At 37.4% G+C, this 25,883-nt stretch overlaps 1 long non-coding RNA gene across 2 annotated transcripts in view; it reads left to right on the forward strand.

The window, feature by feature from the left end:
• LOC143160538 (uncharacterized) overlaps positions 1-25,883 on the forward strand; it is a 66,388-nt gene that overhangs the window by 26,503 nt on the left and 14,002 nt on the right. For both annotated transcript variants that reach the window (XR_012995399.1, XR_012995398.1), the window contains exon 2: positions 5,350-5,463. This is a non-coding gene — a long non-coding RNA (uncharacterized LOC143160538). The remainder of the gene's footprint in view (positions 1-5,349; positions 5,464-25,883) is intronic.

A 25,883-nucleotide genomic window follows, 5' to 3' on the forward strand; every position in this document is an offset into this window, starting at 1 on the left:
TCCTAAAATACATATATACAGTTTGTTCCAGGAAATGTCTGAAATGCCTTCTGGTAGCTTTTAAATAAACATGAAAATCTCCTTTTGAGTTCAAAGAGTTTCAAATAATGACAGGGAAGAGTTCTTGGACTGTAACACAGATGTAAACAAAGGTCAAGAATCACTCTCAATAATTAAAATGCATTATCGTTACTTTTGGACTTTTAGCCTGCTATCACATAACTGAATTAGACTTGAGCAAAGCTCTAATGCGCTTCCACAAAAATCTTTTCCTGTACACTAAAACCAACAGACCTCAGCTACATTTCTCAGGTAGGAGCTAATGTTTCTGGGTACATGTTACTGTTGCAGTTTCATTTGTCAGTAAAGCCTTATTTACTTGCTTCCTGTTATTAATTATGGGAAACAGGATCTCTTCAAACTGTAGGAGAGGCTCTTTTAACTCCTGTCTAGACTTTCAAGACAAAATATTGACGAACCCTTTAATGTTTGTGCAGAGACACAAACTGAGTGGAAAAAACCATCGTTACCTCAAACAGCTTAAGACTCCTTATCACACATTCACAAAAAAAAAAATCCTTTAAATCACTTGGGCTCACATCCTTATTGTTAGTCACTGAAGTAAGGTTTTCTTTCATAGTTGGATACTTTCTTCATCTGTCACACTGATTAATTAACAGCTCACAGTATGAGCCCTGAGCTTAAATAGCCTACTGAAACAAGGAGGAGAGATCAACATTAATATTCCATAAAAAGCCAAAGAGGAAAAATGCTTGCTTTAGTATGAAGGGATCTGTCTTCTAATAAAAAAAAATTAACTAATTTCTGTTTGGTTACATTACACAATGTGATGAAAGCGCATGGCCTGCGAGGGAAGATTGCGACGGAGGATTAGGACAGAAGTTAGAGAAGACTTTAAATGTTTTAAATTAAGCTATTGGTTGGAAACAACCAGGTCTTGAACACCAGTGAAATAATTTTCATCACCGTTAAAAAAAGCCAGTTTATCAACATGCAATAAACAAGTCTATAAACACAGTACTGTTGCCTGTACAGATATATGGGGGAAAGGCATGCAATTACATGAAATGGAGAGCTGCTAAAACCTTAAACCTAAAGCTGTTTTTAGCTGAAACATTTGTAGTTTCTCCCCCCACACACACCTTTCCCAAACTGTTACAGTCCGGCAATTATTTCAAGAGTTTGACTTTCAACAGCTATGAGCTCTCCCCCTTTTCTAAGCCCCTCCAGTACTGCTGAGTGGACAAAAATTACAGATGCAAGAAAAGCTGACAAATGAGTGCAAGGCCCCTCCTCTCCAGTGCCTCGACAGTCGGAGCTCCTGCCAAAACATGCCTGAAAGCTAGTGAGGAGACAAAGACACAAAGATTCCATTTTCTCAGGGAAAATAGATTTCATGTAGAAACTACCAGGGAGAAGAATAGCACACTGGCACGTGTGTTGTTTCAAAAGCAGAGCAGGAATGAATGTTTCAAGAAAAAATGAAATCATATTTGATTATTCAGTAAGCTCAACAAATGCTGTTTAACACAGCTTTTTTTAAACTGCAAAGTGCTACACAGGGGGTGGGAGGGGGGAAGCTCCCATAAAGCTGGAAAAATATTTTCAGTCATGGAGAACCTTCAGTTCAGCACGATCCAAGCTAAGAGTTCACCACTGTTGCTCTAAATCATCTCCTAATAATGCAGTAGTACACATGCAACCAAAACAAAGTAAATCCAGCTTTTTTAGCTCAAATCTGTTTGAATGTGTTTACTATTAAAAGATTCTTCCCCCAGGGTGTCATTAATAAAGTTGCAATGAGTTTAAAACCCTGGCACCTAAGCACTTCCAAGTTTGCAAGCTTTTCAGAATAAGTTTACTACTTTTGGCTTGTTACGCTATCATGACTGGCACTCATCACCGAGCTGGAACGGGTCTGCCTGTGAGCAGGGAGATCAGCAGCGAGGTGAACGCAGGCAAGCAGAGCAGAAGAAAAAGCAAGAACATTATTTCTCTTTGAAACTAGTCAGAAAGTTGGGGAAAAGTGCAACTGATGGTGGGAAGATTTGGGACAATTCAAGTTTCTCACTAATTTTTTAAAAAAAGGCTATTTACAACAACAGCATATAAGATTAAAAACTATCAATTATTTTAAGTATGGTTCCAATCCATTAGGACTCAGTAACAAAAGTAGCTACTGTTAAAAATAACATGAGCTCCCACCAGACCGGGAATTTGGGAAGTAGAGGTGTAAAATGGAGGCTTAGTCATCAGTAAGGTTTTCAAAATGCTCCCAGCTCTGATAATTACTGCTCATCAACATGTAGCATTCTTAGAAACTCTCTGCTTATAATAGCCCTTTTTTTCTTTTATGTGAGGCTGCTTCTACATATCTGGTGGCAGAGCCACCCAAATTCAGCCGAAGTCTTACAGTCTTTCAGCAGAAACACCAGTGTAGCATAAAGAGAACATAGAAAACATTACGTAATGAAAATACTAAAAATGTGATTAATGCCCTGAATTGACAGGTTTGCGATTGAGGATAAAATACAACTGCTGAGAGCTCTCTACAAGAGGACTCCCAGGGGCCCCCCTGCCCTGCAGGGAGCGCCGCAGGCAGCAAACCCAGCTCCCTCCCCTCTCCTCAGCCTCGCGCTCCCCCTCCCTTCAGCCCGGCCACGCACCGTGGCATCTCCCCTGCCCACCCAGACCCAGGCCACGAGGATGTGGCACAGTTCTCACTCTGAACCCACGTGCTGCCTCACAGCCCTCGCTCTTCCCTTCTGTCTGCTCCTGAAGGCTGCTCTGATGATAGGCTTAAGAAAGAAAGGGCTGGTAATCCTCTGACTAACTAATAAAACCACTTCAGGACATCGACACTGATCATTATACAGGGATTGGGATAGTCAAGAACAATATATGAAAAAACAAAGATTGTGCTGAGAAACAACCCTATTCTCCTTATTCCATCTGAGGTGAAGGACAGGGAACACAAGAACAAGCCTTGAACATTACACATTCAGTTGCAAGTTTCATTTATTTTTCATTAAATTTATTTTTCACTACATTTCTTCACATCCCTTTGGCTGATCCCACTTATCCTCCCACTTGCTAAGTCCAGGCATTTTCTAAGTCTTCACAGCCAGACAGTATCTAAATGCTTTTTGTTCCTTTTATGCATTTTACCATCCCACCATCATTCAGCCCCTCCTCATCTCATGTTCCTGCTGCCACAAAATCCTCTCATCTGCTCTGATAAAATGCCATCCTCCTCATGCACAGCTATTCCCATTTGGTCTCCATTCTTAACCAGACCAAACCACCGTCACATTTCCGTTTCGTTAGCACAAAAAGATACTAAATGTTGGCTCACTACAGAGATGTGAAAAACGTCTGCATCTACCAGTTTGATCCTCTGATAGTTTTATTTTTCCTTCAAATTCTCATAAAGTGGATCCCAACCTCCTCCTGTACTTCACCTATAGAGAGTAGAAGAACTGCTGCACTTTAACACATAGATCGAGAGTGATTTGGTTGCCTGATTTCCAGAAATACTGCAAGAGGAGACTTAGTTCTGGGGTCAAACTCTGGAAGGACTACTAACAGCAGAGTTATATTTAAAAAAAAAGAAAAAAGAAAAAAAAGAAAAAAGAAAAGGGCTGCAGTTATTGACTAGGTGAGAGATACAGAGCAGAGAATGAAATAAGAAACAAGATTTGGTAATAAAGAGTTACAAACATGCTTTCTCTTATACAGCTGGTAAACTCATTCTTCAGACTAACATTACAAAGGAATCTTTCGAGAGAAAACTCAAGTCATATCAGATTATAGAAACACTGCAGCAGTTGAAAAATATTATCACTTGATTTCACATGTATAGTGACCTGTTCCCTCACTTAGTTAACACTGTTCCTATCTGAATGCTTTTAAAGATTACTTGAAGATCAAATCCTAGAATTATTTCAACCTATAAAAGCTGTTGAAAGACAAAATGAAATCTTGCATCTTTGTCTAATGCCTGTTGTTGCAACCAAGTTCATTTTAATGACCGCATGTCCAGGCAATACGTGGCACAGGGTTTGAAAAAGAAGGAGACTTATGTTTTAGTTGGCACTGGTACAGCATATGTCTTTAGCATAAAATTTATTAGCATTAATGGGCATTATGTAATTAAAGCACTGTGCTTTAATTCCCTGAGGGGTGGCAGGGTTTTTTTCATGTCCTATAAAATAGACAAATAACAAATGTGTGATTTTTCAAAGCTATTCAAAAAATTCAAACTTGCATGTTCCTCCGTTAATCGTAATGGAGAAGGTGTAGCTGAACAAGATGGATCTGAAATTCTCAAAATGTCTTCCATGAAACTGCATGAAGGTTAATACTACAGGACCAGTCTTTTTAAGCATATGCTGTATAATTACAGTATTTTGCATACCACAAGCTCTTCAAAAAGTAATCATTAGACCATTGAAAAGTATAGATTTAAAAATATTTCTTTTTAGATTTAACATACCATACTTACTTGATACTAGCCTTATTCAGATGAGTCCAGTTTAATGAAGTGGCTTTAACGAGCAACTCAAACATTTGTTACTTGAGCCCTGGCATTTTCAATCCTGAATGCCAAGAATTTAGAATGCTTTGGGAATCCCATCACCTAACCTACTGCACTTCAGGGACAAGGGGTAGTCATTTATGTAGTTCTTTGGGTGCCTTTGAACATTGCAGGCTAAGGATGGGATGATTTTCAGAGCTACTGAAAAACTGCAGGATTTTTGCAGATTTCATCAGGATTGGTGCATGGTACCAATAAAGATCACACTATTACCTAGACCTGTATTGGAGTATTTAAGTGGGATTATTTTTCTTTACGACAGAAAATTAATTCAAAGCTACACTATGGAAAAAGACTGATGCACACAGGTTTAATATTTGAGTTTTCAGAGAAGGATCTTATCACTGCTTATCTGCAGCACTGAAAAATAAACCCAGAGCTCATTTTCTGGCAAATTTTTATTGTTTTATATGTCTGAATAATCTCACAAGAACAGCATGAAACAAAATACCATAGAACTATGTATTTATGATATTTAAATTATTGAAAATAAGGCTTATTCAAAGTATTGTGTCTCAGTTTAATATTCTGAATAATCTAATTTCACTCAGAGCTAAACGTGAAGCACAACATATTTTACCTGAAAATCCAAAGAATTAGTACAAAAACACTCAGACCTTTATAGTGACACTAGCGATTTTTCCTTGGGTAATGTCAAGATCAATTATCGGCTGACCTGTTGAGCATATCCTAAGCTATCACACAAAATCTTTTATTTCTTTGTCTTCTAGACAAATCACCACAGAGCTGCAGACCAGAAAATGAAGTGAACTGAGGGCAATTTGACCAACATCATCTGTGTCGATTCCCCAGAAGTCGATGAAATATGTTACCGGGTCTCCAAGGTACATCCCAGAGATTAGTTGGTTGTGCTATACAATTAGTAAATGATTAAAACAAGCTGTTTTCTTTGATTACATTAAGATACTTGCAACAGTGAGAGCTATTACCTTCTACAGAAGAGTGTACCTTCCCAAATTATGTTGTTTATTAGCACTGCATTAACAATGTGCCACCTCAGCCAAATGATCAGGCAGCACAGTGGTCTCGGGTACAAGGAAAAGATTATTATGAAACTCCACCTACCTCATTTGGGCAAATCAAGTGAGTACATCTGAACCACACATTGCACAGAAATATTTGAAAGCTAGTTTTCATCTTGGACTTTTTGTGTATTTTGTGTCAAACCCATAAGCCTTCTTCAGAGGAATCAATAAAACAGGGTAGACACTGAATTAAACATATGAGTTTTTTAAATGGTTAAACATTTTCTTCTTTTCCTTTCATAAGAACAGGACCCCAGGTAAATGACGCCTTCTAATACAGCACATGAAAATCTCAATTATGGAAATCATTATTCTAGGCACTATGTGCCATTTTATATCCCCAGCAGGATGTTTTTCATCTCATCAAGAGTTTCCAAGGCTGTTTAGTGTTTCTGTATATGCAAAACATATTTAAGGGCCCCCAAAAAGATCTGCTAATTAAAAAAGCCTAGTCAAGTGGTCAGACAGACTGGAACTTGAGGATTATAGGTAAGAGGGATGAAATGAAGGCTTGTAAACTATAATTTCTCTTTCTGTGGTAGCAGCAGAAGCAGCTGTTATATACAGGGCAAATTAAAGATGAGGCTGACTAAGCCAGCAGTCTGGAAACAAGACATTGCAAAAACATAACAGCAAGTCATCTGCACCCCACTTTTAAAAAGCCAAAAGTGCTGACCATTTCTTTTCTCTCTCTCTTCCTGTTATTCTTATCTGTCACAAATATCCTCCAGCTGGTACCCTTCCAGCCCTTCATCACCAGTTCTAATTTCCCACCCCCGTCTTGGGGAGTTAATAGTAATTCCCAGGATCGTGGACAAGTGCTCCATAGTGGGAGTTGTCAGCAAACAAGAAAGGACACTTCTAAAAGAAGAGCAGGTGAAATAACACAGTTGCAGTTCTACTCATTTTTTTTTTTCATATAAGAGTTGTTCATCAAACATGTAAAAACAATCTTCCCATACTGAGCAATATTTACCATTCCTTGAGAGCAGTTTCATCTGCCCAGTAAAATCAGCATCTAAGTACAGAAAGTTCTCTGATTAAAAACCAGACAGATTGCCACCACATTTTTTAGATACATTGGTTAAGTGTCTTATAATTGACTATTTTCAGAAAAAAACTTCTCTTTCTTCAGTTTCTAGCCTGTTTGCCCTGAATCTTTTTAAAATAAGTTAAAAATCACTGTGCCATGAACTAATGAGGCTGTATATTGTTTTCCGTATCAGAAAGTGATGAAAGATCTATGAATTATTGCAAAAATAAGTTACTTAACAATTAAAACCCAACAAAAACACTCAAAAATAACCCTTTGTCTTTCTTCAACAGCAGGTATGGACTTCCTGTTAGAAACAGAAGAAACATTAGTTGCCTTGCTTAGAGTTTTTAGGTCAAACAGTATTGCCAACCTAGAATTTGTCTCAATTTATATTAGCATAAACCTGTGGAGTATTTTTGATCTCAGTTTATGCATCATGAATGAACATGTTTTTCATGTTTCATATGTTTATTTGTACTCAAAACAAGCCCATCATTTCAGACTTGTGGTAGAGGCATTTTTTTAAGTGCTGCCATTTCAGTACTACTCTAATGATGTTATTAATAATGTTGCTGCACTGAAACATTGCATCTGATTTGAGGCACACTCAAGCCCTCTGCAAACAATTATTCATTAAATACATTTCAAAAATGTTTATGAGATACAATGAATCTTTAACAGACAAAATTGATACATGCAAATTAAGGGCCTTTTCTTATCAGAAATTAAGTTTAGGTGGCATGGGGCCTTTGTCTGATGCCTTTACATGAAACAAATCAATTGCCATTTTGCATTTTCATACAAGTCTAAGAATATGAGAGAACAGCAAAAGAATTCTAAAGGTTAAAACCCATATTCAGTACAGTCATCCCCCTCTGTTAGAGTGGGTATTTGGGGAGGTTCTTTACATCTCCTCCCACACAGTTTCTCTGCTTCATAAGCAGAAGCCAGCTGCTGGTTCTTTAAAGTCGCACAGTTAGTTGACATTTACCATTACTTTATGGTTTCCATTCTATCTTAGCAAGGAAAAGAGGTAGAAAATTACTTTTAAAGCACGAAGATTAAATCTTTATATTTCTAATTCCCCCAAAACTGGAGGGGCCTGCAGTCAAGGTTTTTTGGTGGGGCATAAGGAAGGTACAAAAAGACAATGCTGTGCACCAGCACAGAGAATAGGACTAACGAGTCCTGGCTTTACCATTACTATTCTTTCTCCTGGAAAGCACCTCATTGCAACTCTTGACCAGCAGTGCTGATTTTGTTGTTTATTTCCCTTTCAATCTCAGTCTCTAAAAAATGTTGTGTAGAGCATCGATTACCTTTCTGACTCGACAAACTTGGCAGCATTATTTAGCAACTGCCATAAAAAGAAAAAGTCCCGCATATATACCTATAATACAGTGATTTGATTGTAGAGATGGGAGAAACAAGAAAGAGGTCTAGGACACGCCAGAAAACTTTACTTTTCCAGCGCAAGAACATTAAACCCCGCTGAAACCTATACAAAGTAAGATATTAAGTCCTGCAAACAACTGCGTAGTGCACCCATGTGAAAGATTGCCATTATGGTGTAACTCCCCCCTCCAGACACACACTATGATATAGCCCTAACGTCCGACTTAGTTCCCAAATAAGCACACTGATACAGGTCTGTTTAAGGTTCGTCTTTCTGAAATTTATCTTGAAAAGAAACTCAATTATGAATTTTAAATATATGAAATTCTTACACGAAAGTACAGATACAAAATAGTAGTGTCACGGCCACTGTTTCAACAGTGGAATACACTTTCTAAAATTATTTTCAGATTAATAGGTATTTTGAATTCATAAAAAAAGAAAATATAGTTAGAGATGGCTCTCCTCTAGGGCAAGTTCACACATGAAGGAATCAGGAAAACAGAGGTGATCTGATAAGCAAAATTCCCCCCCCAAAATCAGGAAGTCAAAAAAGCCATACCTGTAGTTAACAGCCCACTAAAACCCTCAGTAAAACTAAGCTCAGAAGTCAGTCAGCTGATAATACTGTGTTTATTTAATGGACTTTTACAGAGCAGAAATCCAGAGTACATAGCCTTTTATCTGATGATATTTACTAACAAAAAGCTTTAAAAGAGGTCACATTAACAGGATTGCTGTAGATAGGAAAAGGAACTTGGAACATGCAATTACTGGATGGCCCCAAACTTCATCTGATGTGTTTAAGAGCCACAGAAGAAAACCATCCGAGACAGCTCAGTACAGAGAGTGCCAGAAAATACCATAGTTTTTTTCTAGGTCTAGGTCAGGACATTTGAAGACATCCATGACTGCATATGATTTCTTTTTCCTAAATCAAGGCTTCCATGACTGAACATCATAGAGGCAGTTATAAAAGTCATACTGGCTCACAACATCTGCAGGAACTCAGTAGTGCAGCTGTTCACTGCACACATGTTAAACAGGCAGCACTAAAAACTGTAAAAACAGGTCAAAGCAAAACCAAAAAGGACCTGAAGTGAAGAATTTCACATAGATAGATAACTGGGGGAAAAAAAAAAAAAAAAAAAGTAGAAACAACCTTTTCTCCAGGCCAGCAAGCTGAAAGCTTTAAGAGAAAAGCAGTTTGCAGCAATCTACACACAATAGGTCTTGAGCATTACTTCCTTTTATTGTGTATTGCACTTATGGGGCACTAGATTTTTCTAAACAGTATCCAAAGCATACTTTCAAGTCCAGCCAACAAACATCTGAATGTCACAGCAGCCTTTCAAGAGAAAGCTACAGTGCTGTGAGTTTTTAAAGACAGACTGAAATATTTCAAAGAGATCAAATATACTCCAATGCTACCTTCCTCTTGTTCCCCTGAATTAAAAATGAAGAGCAGCTTATCTGGAAAGCAGAATCTAATTAAAAGTGTTCTTTTCTAAAGAATAAAGGAGAAAAGCACCAATCTTTAAACATGGTGGAAACCCATCTGGAGATGGACAGCAATATCTGTTTCTTTTTGCAAAGTAATGATTCAGAAGCACACTCAAAAACACATTTAAGTGATGAACGTTAAAACCTTAAGTAGTAAAAAAGAGGTGCATCCTATGGGAGCATGATCCAACCTTTTTTTCCCAACTGATAGAAGCTTTAAAGAAAATCAGACATACCTGTGTTCAAGTACATAAAAAAAAAATCTGTAATATCTTAGCATGCATGCTGAACTTTGAAAGACATTTTACTGATTTTGGTTAGAATTTGTACTTCGGAAGAGATGCTGTAATAGTTGACAATAAAGTTAAGCTAAGTTTTGCATGTATTTGTATGAATGGAAGAAAGGGATTCAGATATATTAGATCAATTATTTTTTATTCTTCCATAAAGAGTCACTTTGGCTTTATGAATAGGAATTTTTCCTCACAGCTGTTTTTTTCTGTTTTGTATTTTTTAAAGCAGCTCTCACATTGTCAATGTTAGTTCTAGTTTTCACTATGTGTAAATAAAGCAAAATATTAAGTACATATACAAGCATGCAGACAGCAAGATGCTTCTTTGCAAGACTCAGTGGGAAAAATGCAAGAATTTTCCATTGCTCCAAACAGAGCTCTTCAGCCACAGCTACAGCACCTTTCTCACCATACATGTACAGTTGTTTCACTTCATTGCTAAGGGCAAACTCTATATCATTATTATAGCTTTTTCTTTACTAGACAACATAAACAATGGATCTATGCATTACTGTTAAGACTGATGAGAAAAGAGTATCTCTTTCTCAGAGAGATAAAGAGATTTTTGAAATTTGTTATTCTGTGTTAGACTACAGAGAGGTATGTCTAAATTATTTTAATTTTCTTTTGGGGAAAGGAGGTCATAGCAAAGGAAAGAGGAGCAGAAAAACTAGACAGCATGAGCACTTTCCAGATAGATAGTAGTCTGATCATTAAGACTTTCACATAGGGCATTGGAAACCCAGGTTTCCAGGCCCTTCTCCAACAACAACAAAGCTCTGACATTCCGGAGGTACACCAAAAACACCAGGCTATCAACCATTCTGGGACAGCAAGGGGTCTTTTTTCTTCTCCTCATGCAAAAGGCCTTCCCAGAAAAAGTCCATTTAAGAATACATTTCTTTAAAACATCTTGCATTTTCCGCACAGGGGGGAAAAAAAAAAAAAAAGATTAAATTTTCAACCAGATGTAGTTACAGTTTTGTATACATCTGCAATTGCAGGGAAAAACTCCTAACAGAATGACAAAAAACATTCTTTCTATAAAGTTCTAGTAATACCTTTAATCATATTACAAGCTTAATACATTACATTAATTTGTTAAATTAACACAGTTGGACTTTTAGATCAAACAGAGAAGAGAGAGAGAAGATTATGATCCAACAAAAGCATGTTATAAAAACACTGCTGTTCAAAACAGGCCAAATATTTTCTTGTGCTTGAACCCTAACAAAGGGGTTTTTCCCTAAGGCAGTTATTAGGTGTTTTGTCTTCATTTTTGTTACCTTTTTTTTTTTTTAACAGTAACATCAGTTCTACTGCTTTGTTAAATACACTCTAATCTGTTCTTATTCCTGTGAATAGCAATTTTCTTAGGACACTTTTTTTTGGTATTAGTAACAGTTGCGATAGGATTGCTTTCTCTCAAGTTTGCATTTTACAGAAGACCACAAACCTCAGATCATCACTGTGTGGAAGAAACACACTGGGCCAAGCAATCATGTCGATATTACACAAAGCACAGCCCAGTTCAGTATTCTTTCTACTCTGAAGGAGTCTCACGTCAGGTAGTGGAAGCTAACTCACTTATTTCTTTGCTGTTAAATATTTTTTTTCCCAGCATCCCCCCTTTAAACACAACTCACATTTTAACATTCTGGAGAGATACCTACTGCTGCCAAAGGGCCACAAAAGATGCAGCCATTCCACCACACTATGGAGAAAGAAGGGGGCTGGTTACGGGGACCCCCACACCTTCCCTTTCTCACGTAGCCAAGTAAATGCCATTATAATTGATGCAGTACACAGAAAACAGAAGAGAGTGCTAATTGGGTTTAAAAGCTATACAGTTGCAGCCTCATTTAGGAAATGCCACCAGGCTTGCTTGAACATTTAGTAATAAACCTAGACCACAAAGCAAAGTGAATGTTCAACTCTACATGCCCAGAAGGGAGAGAAGATCCTTTTCTCTGTACTCCTAAGCCCATGTTAGCCCCTCCAGTCTTTCTCCAACAAAGTTGGATTCTAGGAATCCAGGAATCATCATCTCCATTTTTCTTATCCTGAAGGCATAGCTGTATACTGTTGACAGTTACTATAATCTTGATTACAAATTTCTGTTACAATAATACATCAACATCACCTGAAATCAAAGCCCTGTTTTGCTACATCTTGTAAAAAAAAAAAATTAAAAGCAGTGCTGTTTTCAGGCTAAACAGATTAGAAAAATAGAAGTGGCCACACAGAGTTTGGGAACAGAAGAGAAATTCATGTTTGGTGTTCCTCTTCTGCCACAAGTGGCAGTTATAGATACTACCTGAGAAGCTTTCTGCCCTTGATCAACTGCTCACTAGAGCATTTAAAATCATTTAAATGATCTCTAGTGACAATTTAAAACAAGATAATCCACAACCAGTATATCCACAGCATTTAATGGAATAATTGGGTGTGGAAGGAATCCAGGATCAGCTCCCAAACCAGTCATGAACATGTTCAAGAAATTTGAACACATGCACATTCAACCATGGTAGAACGTATTCTGAAACAATACCAAAAAGATGGGAACAACCACAACTAAAGTGTTCTTGCATGCTTTGTTTTTACTGAATCCAAGCTTTATTAAGCTTTTAGTGTCCTATAAAAACAGTCCCTGAAACAGTGGAAGAAACACCAGAACTGAACATCTAGAAACACTTCCGTAGATGGGTTTTTCTTCTTCCCCTCTATATACACGCTGTAATCATGACTACAGTAAGGAAGTAGCATGATGAAAGTGAAGGGTTTAGAGAGCAAATCCTATAAGGAGCAGCTGAGGGAACTGGAGTTGTTTAGCCTGGAGAAAAGGAGGCTCAGGGGAGAGCTTATCACTCTCTACAACCACCTGAAAGGAGGTTGTAGCGAGGTGGGGGTCGGTCTCTTCTCCCAAGTAACAAGCAACAGGACAAGAGGAAACGGCCTCAAGTTGTGCCAGGGGAGGGTTAGATTGGATATTGGGAAAAATTTCTTCACCAAAAGGGTTGTCAAGCATTGGTACAGGCTGCCCAGGGAAGTGGTGGAGTCACCATCCCTGGAGGTATTGAAAAGACGTGTAGATGTGGTGCTGCAGGACATGGTTTAGTGGTGGACTTGGCAGTGTTAGGTTAACGGCTGGACTCGATGATCTTAGAGGTCTTTTCCAACTTAAACAATTCTATGATTATATGAATGGCAGGTTCAAATAATTGGCTAGGTTGCCTTATATGCTGCTTTAGATACTAGCTAATTCCCCCCTTACATGGGATTCGAGATGCCATTATTATATCCTCAAATCTAAGCTCTTCTTGCACTCACTTGAGCAATATGAATGCATTTAAAGACTGCAATCCATAATATAGTTTCCTTCATACGGTATATACACATCACTACAGCCACAGTGAAAGTATTTCAACAGATACAACACTATCAGATAGCCAAACCATATCCTTGCTGTCCAACAATTACAGCACCACTCCATACAGAACAGGAACATCTGGAATTCTGCTCTCATGAGGGCAGCTGGGACTGCACCGCTACATCAGGAAGTGAACTGTGCTCTCCTCAGGGTTTTAATTGTTACAGAATATACTCAGGGCTTTTAGCAGAAAAGTAGCTACCATTTTGTTTACTGAAAGAATTACTTGTGTACAAGGCATTTATTAGGAAAAAGTTATCTAAGTGCATAATATGCTTGTATGACAGAGAAATTGTGCACTTTCACTCTATATTTAAAATCCAGTTGTGCATGAAGAATAGTTCCCTTTCATTTCAGAAATTATTTCTTAAGTAGAAAAATAGCGTTATACCTAAGACTGATTTTTACCAAACCTGCCACTAAGAAGAGTTTTTTCACTAACTCCTGTTCTGATCTTATTGAAAAAACAGGTTGGGAAAATGCTAGCCATTACTTCTCTCAAGTTGTGCTTTGGTTTCACATTGCTCCTCCCAGAGGGTTTATGGCAACAAGTGCAAGAAAAATTACTCATTTCTCTTTAGCCAAACTCTTTTACATGACAGGGAAGTGACCACTTGCAACCTCGATTCATATCAGGTAAATGAAGCGAGGTGAAATTAACTTCTTACCATAACAGCTGTCATGCCCGCTCTAGCTTTTTCCAACACGCATGCACATCTTCACCCTTTTTTTCTCTTCTGTGCAGGTAAATCACAGGACTGTGGCTCATTAAATATTACATTAATGCTCATTTGGCTTCACAGGACCGTAGCCACTAGATACTACTCAAATACTATCTGTCTGTTCTGTGTGAAGTACATGCACACCATCCTAGCATCTCCAAATGCTCTTAACTAAATTGTTAGTTAATCCTTGAGCTTTTTTGTTTATTCGTATTTATTTTTCCACTTTTCAGCAACTGATTAATTTTTCTACTGATTATGCTGTTACAACAGTTTTCAGAGTACAGAAAAGGTGGAGATGTAACGTTACTTTAAAGACCATAAATCCTTCTTCCATTCAGAGTCTTTGAAGCAGTATCAGTAATAATAGCACAGTTAAGAGACCAATATCAGTCCGTCTCCATGGAGTATATATTTTCTGATCTTGAGGGCACAAGTTATACTGATAAAGAAATCAGAATACTACTTCTGTGCTATTCAAGCTGACAGTTTCAAATCTGTTAACAACTTAATATAGGAAAACATATGACAATTTCTGAAATATTCTATTCAATATTTCTAATTTCAAAGTTTCTTCTATTCTTAAAAATCATCTGATACTTAAGCCCAATCCCTCTGAGCATTATGAAGAACATTAAGGCCAAGTAAGTGGGGGAAGGTGACAAATACACTGCAAGTTTTTCTAACATTTCCCCTAAATTGCCTACTAGAACATGTTGCAACTTAATGACCTGAAGATTATGGCTATAATATTAAAACACTGGGCTTTTCTTTCAAAGTCTGTGACCCCTCACAGGTATTAGCAATTTGGTTTGTGAGCAGCTGTTACAATACTCCTAAGCACTTCCTGACTCTTACTATTCTTACAAACACTTCCACTAACTTGAAGGAGATTCCAGCATAGGTGATTAAGCTCTAGGTAAATTTTAGTTTTCTATGGGTTTCAAGAACAAGGGGAAAGAATTCCTAGCCTGCCAGGCCAAGCTTTTGTGACAAGGGTGCTGGGGGGGGGGGGGTTCATTATTTTTCGAAAGTCACACGCAAAATTGTAAGAATTTTGAAAGTAGATAGTCCCCTTCAACACTATTTTAAGCAATCGACATATGTAAATTCTACATTTACAGTAGAAGCATTTCCTGTCATTTTTATCTTGCATGGAAAGACATAATAGAAATTAAAGACGCAAAGGTTTAATCAAAATTCACACTTGTAGGTTGCACATCTGTGTAAATAGTACATGATAAACCTATGAGCTATGTGCGCAGACACACACAAGTCTGTTTGCAAAACACTGAATTTGGAAAGTTCAGCACAAAAAGTCAGAGGCTTCTAGTTATGTGAACTACTGTTTATTTCAATAGTGGGTACACAAGAGGTTGTTTTAATCACTGTGACTAGCCATAGCAAGTAAGTGCAGTCACACTAAGCCAAAGGATTTCATAAGTAATGATTCCTTTGAGATAGCAAGGAAAAAAATGTACAGTAGGAACTGAAAATAAAAGGAATCTCATTTCTGTTTGTGTGATTTCTGTTGCACTATCAAGCAGAAAGACAAACTGTAACAAAAATGAGGTATTAGTACATTGTCAGGGCAGTGAAAGAAGAAACTAGCAACAAATATACGAAGAGGAAATAAAGGGAAGCCAGGTTCTCTCAATACTTGTATATCCCAAGACCCAAAATTTTTATATTTTACTCATGACACCTCCAAATAATGATAAGAAAGAAAATTATGATTTCTACAAGGCAGAAGCTAGAAGTGGTGCAGTTCCCCAACATACTCCAAGGTTATATCTGTTGCATTTGCTGTCAAAAGTTGAGAAAACTTAACCTTCCGAAATTTATAACGTACAGGCATAATTTCTAGTTAAAATTCTTGGATTCTTGGACTGCCTGACAAAGAAACTTTATTTAGAGTCACTAAACACTTCTTTGAAGAATCCCCTCTGCCCCCTGCCAATATTAAGAAGTACTGATTATAATAGCCACGCATAGCGGTTTAAGCAAAATCTTTCTTCAGTAATATTCAGAAGGGAATAAACACAGATAATTGCTTTCACTGGGCCAATGTACCTTTTTGCATTTTATTGACTGTTCTGATCAAGATTCCTTCCAAAACCAAAGCAGTCATAAGATTTCTTTTTGCACATTCTAGTACCAGATTTTGGAAGAACCTGAGTTGTTATATGAATGCACAGATCAGCAGAAAGCCATTTTGATGATCACAGATTTGAAAGACTCTGCTTCAGAGAGGTAGCTACACGTGACAGATACCAGATAATTCTCAATAAATAACTTCTGCTAAGATCCAAAGTTTCTAGGTTAATGCGGTAGCTTTATTTTTCTTCTCTCTTTACCTTCAGTATAAAGTAGATCCATGTCATATGTTCTAGCAGAAAAATATGCATTGAATTTTAGGTATTGATTTGTTTTTAAGTGAGAAAAGGCAGGCAGACATACACGCACACATTTACCATGCTTCGAATGCGAGACTTGTACTATAAAGAGAGAGCCTTTCTGAAACCTCCTACCTATCCCTTTAGCAACTATTACTATTTAGTTTTCATTTATTCACAGAACAGAAGTTGGATTTAAACTTTGTTAGTACCGCGTGAATATTTTGAGAGTCCATCCACTTAGCCAAAACTGGAAACATATAGTATATACATGGTATAGTACCAGACTTATATACAATGAACCAGTTTAAAGGGAAAAAAAAGCCCAAGTGCAATTTACAAAGGCTTCATTCTTTTGTTTGCATTCTATCAGTATAAAGAAATAATGCAACTATTACAACAGTCTCCTGCTAGAAATGGCAGAGCACTTTAAATAAGTTTCACTTACACAGCATTTCTTCTCCTCTTTTGAAATACATGCTTAAAAAAAGCTTCACAATTAACATTGTACACATTTTGCAAGGTTCTCAAAGACCAGGAGCTGTTTCTGGAAAGACTGACTCCAATTCGGCAAACAATTACAGCATACATTACACTAAGGTGCATTAAATGTTTGGCTTCTGTGAGGGTGTGGAAACGTGCTTACCCACAGTTAAGTTCAATAAGCAAAACAAAGTCAGTTATAATGTAAAAATGGGGTAAAAGGAAAAAAAAAGAAAAAATAAAAAGGAGAGCTAGGGAAAGGACAACAAGTCTAAAAGGCAGAGAACATTACAACAGCTGAGTGGAAACAAATGAGATATTATAACCAGGATGCAGTCACAGGACTATGTGTAACTCTGTTACAGCTAAACACCAATAGCTGCTGGTGAAATTAGTTCTGTGTGCTACTTTAGTAAAAGTATAAAGAAGCATATTCAAAAGCCAATGAGCACAAAGAAAACATAGTCATGACTATTCACAATTGCGAATTCTGTACTGAATGTGTGAACGGGACATGAGTTAGGCAAAACACAAGCAGCCTCCCTTTGCCTGGGATCTTTGTAGTGACACAAGCCAAGCAATCTAAACAAAATGTCTGTCTGTGCGAGGAGGAGGGGAAGAAATAAAACCCCACAAAAACAAAAACTGCTTTCCTCATGGAAGAATGGTAACTTTGGACAACATTTGGCACCACAAGTTCAAAGGGCTATTTTATCTGCATTGTAAGTACAGACTCAGAGATTTTACAGTATTCCTGTCTCCACGCTATTGCTTTTTGTGCCATTAATGGCATTTAAATTATAGACCTGCTGCAGCCATGTAGTCAAAACACCACATCACCCGATGAGACACTGTATTATAATGTCAGTGTGTGTTTTAACTGTTCTTTCATATACTGTACTTCTCATCAATCACCCTCTTTCTCTGCCAAAGAATAGATACAAGAGACAAGCCTATCTTTAGACTCCACTGAAATTTCTTACTCAGACGGCTGCAATACTTCATTCATCATATAGCCAAGACTCCTCTTTACACCAACAAAATTTTTAGAGGTACAAATAGTAGAGAGCCAGATAAAAAAAACACATTCATGAAGAATTTAAAATGAGAATATAGGATATGGTTAGGGAGTCAGATAGTTTGTTTAAAGCACATTATTTCTAACTTCTAAACTAGATCAGGTGGGATTTTTTTCTTTTGTTTTTTAAATATTAGGCATTTTGTTTCCACTTTCAGTAAAATATTCCAGATTACTGAAACACTTTTGGTTTTAGTTTTGTTTCTACCTGTAGAAGCAGGTATTTATTGACCTGTACATATGTACAGTTATTCACAATAACAAATATTGATTAAATAACAATTTTCACTTTGACAGCCTCTTAAAAGAGAATACATTCAAATTTCTAAACAATTGTGTGACAAAATCTGAGACATTTCTTCTTCTAAATTATTCTAACAAAGTTAAACTAGCCATATGAAGTCACTAACAGAGCTAGATACTGAATCCAGATTTTTGGCCTGCATTGAAAACTTTTTTTCCCATCTCAAAAGCCCAAAGAAAGCTGCTTCAAGGTCACAAAACTGCTTTTTGGGGGGGTCTGCTCCTATAAGCTGGTCTGCTGCTCGCAGCCCTCAAACAGCCAGCTCCACCTAAGATGAAAGGATTTATTTATCTAAGGAAGAGTTTTCAAGATTTCATGGTTTCCTATTTTCTGCAATGTAAAGTATGTACTGTTCATCAGTCTGAACACTCAGACCCTCAAGTTAGTGTTTCAAAGTATTCACACTAAGAAAAAAAATCACATTATGAAATTAGTCAGCTAGTTTTATTCTGTACTGCCTTATTTCTTATTTCTAATGCCATATGCAAAATAACTAGTTTTTGCTTATTAAAAGGCATAGTCTCAACTCAGAAGAGCTAAATATCAGGAATCCATGAAGTTTTTTGAGCATGTTCTAAACTTGCCAAGATTATCTAGGGCAACTGAATATATTCAACAGTTCAGCTAAACTTTTAAAATTGTTTCCACTGGCGGGGCAGGGCGGGGGGGGGTGGGAGGTGGTGGTGCATTGGATAGCAGAGTATGAAAGCAAGACAAAATTCCCCCTAGCTATTCACTCACCCCTTCTCACAGTCAAACAACTACAGAAAACCCACCACACTACAGGCATTGGAGAAAGTTATGCACACATATGAAGATCCCAAATGTAATTTTTTTTTCCTAAAGCGTCAATAGTTAAAAAGATGTATTTACTATTCCTGACCTTTAGAACAGAAAGCTCAGAGCATCTGTCAGATATACAAGTTCTTCTCAAACAGCTGACAAAAACATGTAGAAGTAGATCTACTTTAAAGTCTTGAGCTGTCTGAAATATCTTTACCAACAGGAGTGCCTCTGAAGCAGTTCCATCAAGCCTCATTGATATATACTCAGAATGACTGAAATCAGAGAGACTCCTGAAATAAGTGAGGTCGGAAGGGACCTCAGTACCTCACCTAGTCCAATGTCCTGCTCAAACCAGAGCAAAACCTGGCATTACCCTGTGCTGGGTGCCTTGTCCAATCAATTTTTAAATATCACCAGGAATGGAGGTACCAGCCTCTGCTGACATGTCAGTAGGCATGAGGCAAAACTTCAAATATTTATTTAATAACAACTTACACATAGGCTTATGTCATCAGCCAATGACTAAAGTGGAACGTCTACTTTTTAGCTATAGCATTTAACTGTTCTTCATGACATGGTCTCCTTTGTAAAAAGAAATAGCTGTGGTATGTCAGATACTACCCCGTGGTAACTCTTGGTAAATGCTCTCAATTCAGTCTAGACCACTACATAATGGTGTATTAAATGACTTAGTAAAGATCACTGAATCTAGCCATGGATGATCCTTTGAAGATACTTTTAGGTTTTGCATCATTTTAATCTGACCACATTCATCAATGCCTTACTAATATTTAGTTTCTTTTAAATTAACGTCATTCACTAGAACTGCCTCAAAGGCTCTTCAGAAGTTGGTGCAGTCAGCCTGGTCGGAATTCATTCCAAGTACTGATGGTTTGTTCTGACCATTTGATCTGAAAATCCTCCGTGCACAGAAGAAATTAGCTTTTCCTAAATTCAACTCTAAAAGTCAGCATGAAAATTCCCATTTAACTTCATTGAGAGCAAAGTAGCATTAGGCCCTTCTGAAAACCTACTCTGAAGACATACTGTTTAGCCCAAAGCTACCCCTAGAACAATTCACTTTATAAGTGAATATGACAAACCCCCAAAAGTATCTATTAAAAGATACTAGGTTTTATTACGTAAGAACTGGAAGTCTTCTGCATAGAGTTTGCCTCCTTTAGTTGGTTCAATAAAGATTTTGATCACTGGCCTTTAAATAAGGGTAAAAATACTAGGTATTCTCTTCAGACATCTGCTTGAAAAGATGTGGTATTACATGACAAAGATTTAATTCATGCTTGACCATTAGCTGGCTGTAATTTGTGTTTCAGGTATAAAATGAAAGAGCTTACTGGGGAAACACTAGAATACCTTCCCCTCTATCCCTGCTCTGAACTGGGAAATCAGGTCCATTTTTAAACTTACTGACGTGTATATATACCTCATCAATAGAAATTCACTGATTATTATGACAGAATAGGGAGAGAACTGCATTTAAACACAAACCAAAACTAAATGAAAGTGATCTGTACCCTCTTTATCCCTCTTATAAATCACAAGTCTCAAGTTAGGCTATATATTTCCATGATTGTCAGGGATATTAATGATGAAATACTTTCTATTTTATACCTTGTTACATACTTATTTTCATATCTTGTTCCTTTTTAAATCCAAGAAAAATACCATTTATTACTCATTTTAGAATATATCAAAATGAAATAGGTATATTACTTTTCCAATACATACATTCTTCAATACTTGTATAGAAAGACACAAAATTAAATGCTTAAGTCAGTACATTTTCAAGCAGGTATTATTTTTGGAGTGCTGATGGAAACAAGCCTTTACAGAAAATATTTTGGTTTGCTTCTCAACTACATAGAAAGTTTTTGCTCTGGGAGGTCCAGCAAACAGACAAAAATATTTGACGCTGTAAAATCTTTTTTCACTCTTTACGATCAAAAAAGTCTATTAATGCTTGTTTCTCAAAGATCCCCCTTTATTCAGACCTGCTTACATTTACGTTCACAGTGAAAAATTTTGAATTTCCTGATAAAATATCTCTATGCGTTCATTTGTTTTAAGTATTTCAGATGTATTTGCCTGTTTTCTCTAAATAAATTCCTTGCCTTTTTCCTTTTTCAACTTGCATGCAAGGGTAGCACAACTGTCTGTAATACCTAATTTGTATATTCAAAAATCCAGCCATACATGTTTAATAATTTCCTTGCATAGTCAAGTAGCAAGCACCTATATTCAGAGACGTGATGGGACTGAAGGGGACAATGAAATAGAAACTTGTCTGTCCACTCTAGGCTTTTCACTGCTTATCATCACTCAAGTGCAAAGGGCTGTAGAGAAACTCGTAGCAGGGCTACCGTACCTATAATTTTTAAATACTGTTGTAGATTTAATGATATGAAAATCAAACAAATTAGAACAAACTTTAAGCTACCACAGTAGAAGGAGTTTCCATATCAGTTTAATAACTACTTTTATAATCAGACAATTTGCCATACTCTCTAGAGTGAACACGAATTAGCATAATCTGTGAACTATTTTGCTGAGCTCATCCAGAGACCTCTTTTTAAGCTGCAAATTTTGACACACATTTTTAGTCATGTACCTGGCAGTTAAAACATTATCAATTTTCATTATTAAGTACCTACATCTGATTTAAAAGAAATATGGAGAGCCATACTTCAGGAGGAAAGAAACCAAAACCAAGCCCAAACCCAAAAAGACTTCCCAAACCCATAGAATCATCTATGCCTGCATTCTGGTCCTGAAAAACATGCCTCTATTGCTGGATCTAGGACAAGGTTTCTGATTATTATATTTTTTTTTTCCAAGCATAAGAAAACCAGGAAACAATATGAATACAGTATCATGAAAAAGCCAAACCTAAATAGAATCACATCTCAAGTGAATATCCATGACAAGTTTAACAAGAAATTATATAAACAGTACACTGAGTTATCTTCAGTTTATAATTACCAACTTGTCATAAGCCACAGACACATAACCCCTTGCGATGCAATCTACATTGCCACAGTTCACAACAGAAGGATAGCTCCTGAGGCTATTATTTCCCTTTTTCCCTTCTTGCGGTGCATTTTTGCAACACATTTCTGATTTTTATCATTAGATTCCAGCTGGAAGCATGCTTCTGTTGCCAACTAGTGTTCCCCCATAAGTTCTTCCTCCCCCATGAAGGGAAAATGTAGGACAGTGCTGCAGCGGTGGGAGAAGCAGCAGGGAAGGTGAAGGGACAAAATACACAATCAGAAACAGTAGCTCGACCAGACCTGTATTAGGCAGCATCCATCTTAGTCATACCAGCTCTTCAGCTGCACCTCATCATAAGCTATTGCACACCACACCTCTCACAAGAACAGGCATGTTTTCCATGTTTCTGCACTGTCTCACTTTACATAAGCAACATTTGCTCTCCTTCATTGTCTGAAATTAATGGATGAAAAATCAAATGAAAGTCAGCAAGATTCATACTATAGCACTTTTTACAATTAGTTTTTCGAAGCATCCCCAAAGGCATCTAGAGAGGAGTAACTAGGTTATTTTCAATTACCTGATCTTCTGAATAATAAACAAAAAATATCAGCACAAAGTTTGAGTAATAAAGCAGTCTAACAACATACTCAAGCAGGTGAACATGGATAAGGAAGCTCACAACACACAGTTAACTCCTTCCAAAGTCTATTAAAAAGGAAAATCCCTTCTTAGAAAATCCCCATCTAAAAAGGAAAATCCCCCTTTTTAAGACAGATTCTAGTTAGCATACTCAGAGTAGAAGAAAACTGCATAGCACTTTAAGGTTCAACTTTGCAGATAAGCAAGGCTTAAGACTCCCATACATTGAAAGTGGATCATAACATTATCAAAATAAAGGTTATCAAAGGTTTGGGTTTTTTTTAAACACACAGGAGAAAAACTGCCTTGAAGGTTATAGGGTGCTCCCACTAGTAATTCTCCATATTAATAATCTTAAACCAAGAAATTTCTCTCAGAGCTGTTTCCCATCGTTTTAACTCCAGAAAAGAACTTGTAAGATATGAGCCTTCTGTTTTCATCTGGGCCATCCGACTACTTGCTGGCAGAGTAATAAATAGAAATAAACCCTGCAGTTTGATATATACGAATATTATTTTCTTTTATCTTCTCAGGTTTACTTTCAGTGTGGCTTAGCTAAAACTTAATTTGTATACTAAAAATCCTTTTCAGACCTTCAAATTCATATGCTAACATTTTCAGCTATCAGTCATATGCATAAATACAGGGTTCATACATTAGACGTCTAGAATTAGCAGTTGAAGCTAAACCCTTTGATAATGGAAACAGACTTTGTGGATCTGGTTTACCTGCTAAACCTCTTCCTGGAGAACTATCCAGCTGGAGAAAACACATCCCATGTACAGAATTCTTGGCTGTGCCGTGTCACACATCACTCGGGAGCTGTCACTTCAGCAGAAGAAGCAATATCAAGTCAGGCCTAAGAAGAAAGCAGAACATCCAGCAAAGAATATATTAGCCTCTTAGTTAAGGACAAGAGTCAACCAAAACCCACAATCATTACATCCATTTCCTAATTGGGGGTGGAGGGAGAAGGGGAAGCCCTGAAGATAGGTTAGAGCAACCAAAGGACTGAAGTTATAGAAATAATAAGTGTTGCAGTTATCTTCCAAGCATCTATACCCAAAATACCCATAGAGATTTATATCTAGGCAGCTATATATATTGCTTAAAGAACTATGCACATAAGAGGACTCTCAGAAGTCAGCAGGTTGAAGAGAGCGTTCCTAAATTAGGCAAGGGGAATAGTGAGAGTCACAGGTCTAGAACTGCAGCCTTGAAACTTTGGATTTAATGTTGCTGCCATTACAGTGATATGACCAGGAACTCCCTCCTGGAGTTTGGCCCTGAAAACACTCCTCTCCCAACTGACAAAGAAGAGGCACTTTTATTTCCTCCCTCTCAAGGATTAACTTACCCACCCAGGGCGTGGAAGACCTAAATTCAAATTCCAGCTTTACCAATGGGGTTTTGAACCCAAATCCCTCCCTGCTACCTGCGACCGGATGCTCTGATTGAGAGATGCTCTCAAATGCCTCCTCAATAAGCTTTCACAATTTGCAAAGAGCAATTAAATATTCAGTCGGCAATAGAGAATATGCTGAGCTACAGCTTGGTAATTGAGACACCAGCTTCCCTCATCTTTAGGATTTGCTCCAATGACTGCTCATAGGAGCAGAAAGCACAGGGGAAGGGAACCATGTGCTCCTTCAGCCTGATGTGCAAGACATGCTGAAGTGAGGCCAGCAGGGCACTTCTGCAGAGGGGTGCTCAACGCCAGCCTGGCCTAAGCAACGGGGAATTCATCTGGCAGATATTTTGGTGGCCAGGGACTTTGGGCACCTCCACAGCAAGACAAGCACTGAATAGGGCATTTTGAGGATTCAGATTTTGAATTTAGGTACTATGTGATAGTTAAGAACCTAAGACAGCTGTGGGACACATTTAAGCAAAATAATACAACTTGATCAGGTTTACACTAGGCTAATTTTGTAATGATTGTTTTAAATGCCTACTAAAAATTATTTGCATGTCATAAGTGTGATTGGAAAACTCATTCTATTCTTTCTTATACAATCAAATGGCTCTCGGTATTTTTGGGAAAGTCCCTGGATTCTGTAAAAACTGGAAATGCCATGAAGATGTATTTATTATTGTGAAAAGGATTTTTTTTGCACATTAGCTTCAGCATGACTTTTTCTGATTTCGGTTTTAATATTACACCATTTTAATTTTCAGTATGACAACTCTGTACAGACATCATCTGGGTGGTGAAAGCTGGGGGCAGCTCAACTGCTTTATAGGTACTCTGCTGGCTGGCGTTCTGTGCACGTGCAAGGCAGTTTGATGTTGATATTTAGACTTCATTAGCAGCAAAACACTTTGTTTAAAATAGAAGAATTTCTAAATTCACTACACTTAAGTCTTGGCAAGTGAAGAACTGAATGACAAATACCACAGTAGCTGAGCATAAAGGCATTCCATGTAATATAAAATACCAAAAGGAAACAATATAAGACCTTCCTACCATTTGAGACCAGAGACCAGTTTAACTCCTTAACCATGCAGGATGGCAAGACATTTGTTACATAACAGCAGCTTCAGATGGCATTTTTAAATCCTGCCATCTTTTCACTGAAGAACAGAAGATTAGACTTCTACAGACTCTGAGAGACAGGGAGTGGAGCCAGCAGCAATATTTAGCACAGTGACTGATTTCTGGCACTATCTAGCTTCCCTGCATTGGGAATCTGGCAGCCTGGTAGGTGCTTTTCAAAGACGCTGATTGAATAGTTGATACTAGTGCTACACAAAGGCTCAAAACAGCACAAAAAAGAATGAGAAAGAGTAGGTCCTAAGCACTGAACTACATTAATTTCTTTTTTTTAAATAAAGATAGTGGGGAAAAATATCCTGGGCAGAATGCCAAAGATATTGTTCATCATTCAGCTTCTGACTGTGTCTCTGACAAACATCTAATATAGATCAAACATTTTAGGCACAAAGAAGCCATAATGCAAGAAAACCTGTTAGAACTTATTTTTCATGTGACACGGTATAATCTGCAAAGTACAGATTTTTTTTGACCAATAAAACTATTCCTATTTCCACTCAAAACTGTAAAACTCCAACAAGCCTTTGTAATTATAAAGATAGCGAATGTGTACTCATTCACTACACTTATAAGGAATTTTGAACT

Source organism: Aptenodytes patagonicus, chromosome 5, assembly GCF_965638725.1.
Source record: "Aptenodytes patagonicus chromosome 5, bAptPat1.pri.cur, whole genome shotgun sequence".
NCBI lineage: Eukaryota > Metazoa > Chordata > Aves > Sphenisciformes > Spheniscidae > Aptenodytes > Aptenodytes patagonicus.